Source organism: Haliotis cracherodii, unplaced genomic scaffold (genome assembly GCF_022045235.1).
Source record: "Haliotis cracherodii isolate W230 unplaced genomic scaffold, xgHalCrac1.p SCAF_6, whole genome shotgun sequence".
NCBI classification, from domain to species: Eukaryota; Metazoa; Mollusca; class Gastropoda; order Lepetellida; family Haliotidae; genus Haliotis; species Haliotis cracherodii.
Genome location: NW_027266319.1, coordinates 60822533 through 60828586, shown reverse-complemented (window position 1 = coordinate 60828586; position 6054 = coordinate 60822533).

The window sequence follows — 6054 nt, the reverse complement described above, 5'->3', positions numbered from 1 at the left end:
AAAACATTATGCACTGTGTTACTATGGCACAGAGAGATAGACAGACCCTTTATGTTTTCTGTTAAGCTGTTAAGTGTTTCCTTGTTTTCCTTGAGGAAATTTGGCCAAACTAATTAAAGTAGAATCAAATCATTCAGAGCCATCATCTGTTGTCATGAAGAGTTAAAACGTTATAACCATAACAATTCAGAGCCTGACCATCATAGGGCCGGTCGGGTGGCCTAGTGGTTAAGGCGTTCGCTCGTCACGCCGAAGACCCGGGTTCGATTCCCGACATGGGTACAAAATGTGAAGCTCATTTCTGGTGTCTTCCGCCGTGACATTGCTGGAATATTGCTGAAAGCGGCGTAAAACCATACTCACTAACTCAACTAACCATCAAAAGTAGGTGTAGTGATCTATGTTATTTATTTCATTATTTATAAACATCCTTGATTGGTTTACCTGTACCATTCCAATGTACATGCCAGTAGACCACGTGGTGAGGTGAGGTGAGGTGAGGTGAGGTGAGGTGAGGTGAAATGGGGTTTAACGTCGCGTCAAAGATTATTGCACTTATATAGCGACGTGCATGTACGTGTGTGTGTTTGTGTGGCTGCTTGTACTAGTCCGGACTGATGCCGATTTATAGTGCCAGCTCACTGAGATACCAAGCCGCAGTTTAACATGAATACCAACTCAGACACAGTATACAGACTCCGAGCCGACCAGTCCTTGGTTTAGCCCCTTAATGCCGAGCGCCAGACAGGGTAACAACAAGTACCATCTTTTAACGTCTTTTGGTATGACGCGGCCGGGGTTCGAACCCCGGACCTTCCGCTCCCCAGACGGACTCTCTACCACTAGACCACGGAGGTGGTCACATACTGTCATAAATGGAGTTCGATTCATCGTTGCCTTGAACAGTACGTCACGGGGTTTCAGAGATGTTAAACACATGCAGACACTACAGAATCACAGTCTGAGTTAAATGGTTTACCTTGCTTTGGCTTGATAATTCACAGGTCGTTATATACTGTGGCGCTAAACATAACTCACTCACTCATTTTCAAATTAAGTGAAATATTTTTATATACTGAATATGCATATTTACATTATCACCAGTTTCTTTTGTGTGGAGCCAGAGAGGGTACGTCAGACCACGTCATTCGAAGTATTTTTTTTCCACCACAATTTTAATCGTAGGATATGTGTTCGTTTAATCTGGCTAAAATTGTCAATAATCGCCAACAGCTGAGGGGATGATGTAAATCCGGCTGCAGGTAGCAAAAGTACTGTTAGTCCCCATGGACCCTAGCATGGTGATCTACCTTCAGCTGCTTGCGATCTATAGCCTTTTTTTATATTGTACCGTTATTTATAGTGATATCTTTTTATAGTTGTATGCTAGTTTTAAATATTAATCTGTGATATTCTAGTAATTTTACTGTCCATCGATGAGAGGTTTTGATTTAGTTAAAATATATGTATTAAAAATGTATAATTTCTCGTCACGACATGGCTGAAATATTGCCGATGTGACGTAAAGCATGAACTCACTCACTCACTCACTGTTGTGTACAGTGACCAGGTCACAAAGTTTGTTGTAAAGAAAACATGCTTCGATTACCTCAGTCTCATTACAATCAGATACAAGTTCTCGATATCGGCGCGGATATCCCATTACAGGTCACGTCAGAATTATTTAGGTTTACCATAACTCATTCAACTGAACGAATTAATGCAGTTAATTGTTGTAAATGCACCGGCTTGTCATAGTTCTTTTTTCTCTCCATGAATTATATACTGCCCTAGGGCAATCTCATGACACTTCCACAGGAGCGGACAACATCCACTTTCAGCTCCTGAAAAACTTGCCCGATTGATGTTTTGAACGTTTCTTAATTTATTTGATGAAATATGGACAACCGAAAATCGTGGCCTCCTTCGTGGCACAATGCTATTATTATCCCTATTCCAAAGCCTGGACGGGATCACAAAATGTAGATCCATCCAACTACCGTCCAATATCATTAACCAGCTGTGTTTGTAAAACCATGGAGCGCATGGTCAACAATCGATTAGTCTGGTACCTGGAGACCAATAACCTACTCAGTGACATCCAGTGTGGTTTCCGAAAAATCAGAAGTACCATTGACCATTTGGTGCGTTTAGAATCATGTATTAAAAATTCCATTGTCAACAAACAACATACTGTATCAATCTTTTTCGACCCAGAGAAGGCATATCATACATCGTGGAAACATGGTATTTTAAAAGATTTGCATGAATTTGGGATGAGGGGCAGATTACCTCAGTTCATATCTCAATTTTTAAACAACAGACAATTTCAAGTACAAGTGGGCTCTACCCTGTCTGATCATTTCGATAAAGATCAGGGCGTCCATCAAGGCAGCATACTGTCAGTCACCCTTTTCAGCATCACAATTAATAGTCTCACAAAAGTATTAAACAATAGCGTTGATGGTTCACTTTTTGTGGACGATTTGAACAGTTCTTGTCGTGGTAAGAATATGAATACAATAGAAAGACAGCTACAGCTCTGTCTTAACAAAATTCAAAAATGGGCGAACGAAGACGGCTTCAAATTCCCCAAATCGAAAACAAACTGTATTCACTTTTGTCGTAAATACAAACCACATAAGGATCCAGAATTATTTTTAGATGGTACTCCTATCAAGTATTAGAGGAGGTCAAATTCCTGGGCCTCATATTTGACCGACATTTCATATTCTTACCACACATCAAATATCTAAAGGCAAAGTGCTCACGACTTGCTACACGTCGTTTCTAATGCCGAGTGGGGAGGGGATCAGACCACCCTCCTTCACTTGTACAGACCGTTCATACGCTCCAAACTAGACTATGGTTCCATTGTCTATGGTGGAGCCTGCAAAAGCAATTTAGAAAAAATGGACACTGTACATCATCAGGGCCTAAGGCACTGTCTTGGGGCTTTTAGGACCTCTCACGTGGACAGTTTGTATGTGGAGGCCGATGAACCTTCACTCGAACAGCGCCGCATTAAACTTTCTCTGCAATATATCACTAAACTGCACTCAAATACATCAAATCCAGCACACAATTGCATTTTCCACCTTCAGTATGAAAACCTGTTTACAAATTTGTCCAACTTGATTCCACCACTTGGAATCAGAATTCAACCTCACATCATTGCAGCTAAAATAGATTTAAATATTATATCACCCTCCCGACTTCTGTCTTCTCTTCCCTGGCAGATATGGACCTCACTCTAACCCAGCTAAAAATGTCAGAAACTAATCCTTTGCTATATATAAACAATCGTATAACCAATTACGCCCAAATATAATTCTCACAGGTCCATTTTTACAGACGGGTCCACGGATGGTGGCAAAGTTGCAAGTGCACCATCGTTGGATCCTGAACTGTCTCCTCAAGAATCCCAGATTCTAGTTCTATCGTTACTGCTCAGGCGAAAGTTATCCTAACAGCTTTGACCTTTATCAAACATCAAAACCAATCTAACAATTTCATCATCTTTTCCGATTCATTGTCATGCCTTCAGGCACTTACCAGTGTCTCCTCAAATCATCCCATAATTTTAGACATTTTAGAACTTTTCAATGATTTTTCTACTGGCCAATGCAATATCGTCTTTTGCTGGTTACCAAGTCATGAAGGTATAGTAGGTAACTCAAAAGCCGATGCTGTAGCTAAAGCAGCTCTTGACAAACCGTTATCTCCACTACTGATACCGTACAGTGATTTCAAACCAACCATCAAAAGTTATACTCCGGATCTTGGTGGGACTCAATCACCGAGATGCTGTGCCTCCCCCTGGTCCGATGTTTTGGAAGACCACAGGGCCGACCCTCTGTGCAATAACAATTCCACCCCACACCATGATGCTCGGACCACTCCACGAGTCAACAAAAGCATCCACTTAACGTTCCCCATTGCGTCTCCAGATTATCTCTCTGCCATCTGCTGTTGAGATACAGTAACGGCTCTCGTCTGAGAAGAGGACTCTTCTCCACTGCAGGTGGCGCCAATGCTGGTGCTGTGTTGCCCACTGAAGACAGTCCAGGCGATGACGTGGTGTAAGAACGGGTCTCGGTGTGGCCTGTGACAGTGGAGGACTCTGCTCGTCAATCGTCGATGCATGGTGTTTGCACTAATGTATCGCTGGTGTGTCCCCATGGTCTGTCGAGCAGTTTCCGCAGCCGCAACAAAACGATCGTGAAGAAGCTGTCGCACAATCTGACGATCCTGACGTCGGGTGGTGACCCTTGGTCTTCCACTACGTGGTCGGTCAGATGTAGTGTTGGTAGTCTGATACCGTTGCTGGAGAGCCTGTATATGGTCCTTACGTGGACTTGAAATGCATTGGCTACTTGCCGGGCGGTTTGCCCAGCTTGCAATCGTTCATGGGCTTGGTGTCGATGGTTTCTTGTCAATCTTGGCATGTGGTAGCAATTCAATAACGAATGAATGTTATCCGATCTGGGTGGAGTTTAATAGGCCAAGAAATGGGGGAACGCATGTGCATTTTAATTTGCAAAGAACTCACGTACATCGGGTTACCATGGCCGTTGCCGTGATGCGTTTGGGCAATCGGTTTTATTGTCAGCAATGTTAAAATTTAGAAATTTAGATGACACAAATTACCCAGATATTTAAATGACAACTTTTCATGCAATATTACTTGGGGTGACGTTTCTTTTGCTGTTCAGTATATCATATTAGTAATAATACCTTATTGCTGTTAAACAACAGCATTATTTAATAACACCATAAACTTTGAAGAAATGACAGTTTCAAGGTTCCATGCGCACTGTTGTGACAGATGGATATCCCACATACGATACATATGTATTACAGAAGCCTTGCATCTTATTATAATTTATAGATTTTCTATCATTTTCAAATTGCGCCGACATCTGCATTTGCAGTATATATAAGGAACTAAATTACATCACAATCACGACAGACGAGGAAAACGAGTAAGTATTATTTGATTGTCCATGTTTGCTCAGACTGTGAATGTTCGTATGCTCGTTAATCACATGTTCGTACTTATACAGCACTGGCTAGTGCAAGGGATGGTTGCATGTGCAGGTTTGTAGGTACTAGATGTAATCAATATAAGTACAACAGAACGTGCGTATCTATGAATCTTATTCATGTGATACTCGGTGCTCTTCATGCTTTTGTTGTGTGTGTGTGTATTTTTTGGGGTGTGTGGGGATTTTTTAAGGTTAGTGAAACACTTATTTGGCACATATAAAACAATATTTTGCCCTTTGACTGTTCGTATTGTATTTCATCGCCTGTTGTATAAAATACATTGAACCACAGATTAAGATTCTAGCTGAAACACTGCTGCCTGCATAACATTAAATTCGTGTAATTAGAATGTTGTGAATAACATGTTATGTTTTAATGAATTATGTTATAATGAACTGAACTTATCATATTGCGTAAACCTGGACATAAAATGTGACAGGTTTTTTTCAGTCACCAAAATCAAGACCGTAAACAATGAATTTCAGTGCTATTTATATGGCTGTGGCGTCCGCCATTCTCATTGGAGAAGCAGCAATGGTTTGTAGTGAGTGAGTATGTATTTACGCCGCTTTTAGCAATATTCCAGCAATATCACGGCGGGGGACACCAGAAATGGGCTTCACACATTGTACCCATGTCGGGAATCGAACCTGGGTCTTCGGCGTGACGAGCGAACGCTTTAACCACTAGGCTACCCGACCGCCCCTGCAATGGTTTGTAGCAAAATGTAACTGACTGTCATCGCCTGTTCTATTTATGTTGGGATAAAAAAAAAAAAAATTATTTCCTTAATATAAGATAGCAACGCCATTAATCGCAAAGAACAATGAAGAAGGAGGCGTGGTTTATTTCACGATAAACCATTGTTCTAACATGACGTCATGTCTGGAGATTCGATCATGCGGTCGCAACTCGATGACGTCGAAAATTGGACGACGCTATTCTGTAGAGGGTAGTGAATTGTTCCCCTCAGAGGTAGATGGACAAGGCAGATGAAGGCAATGA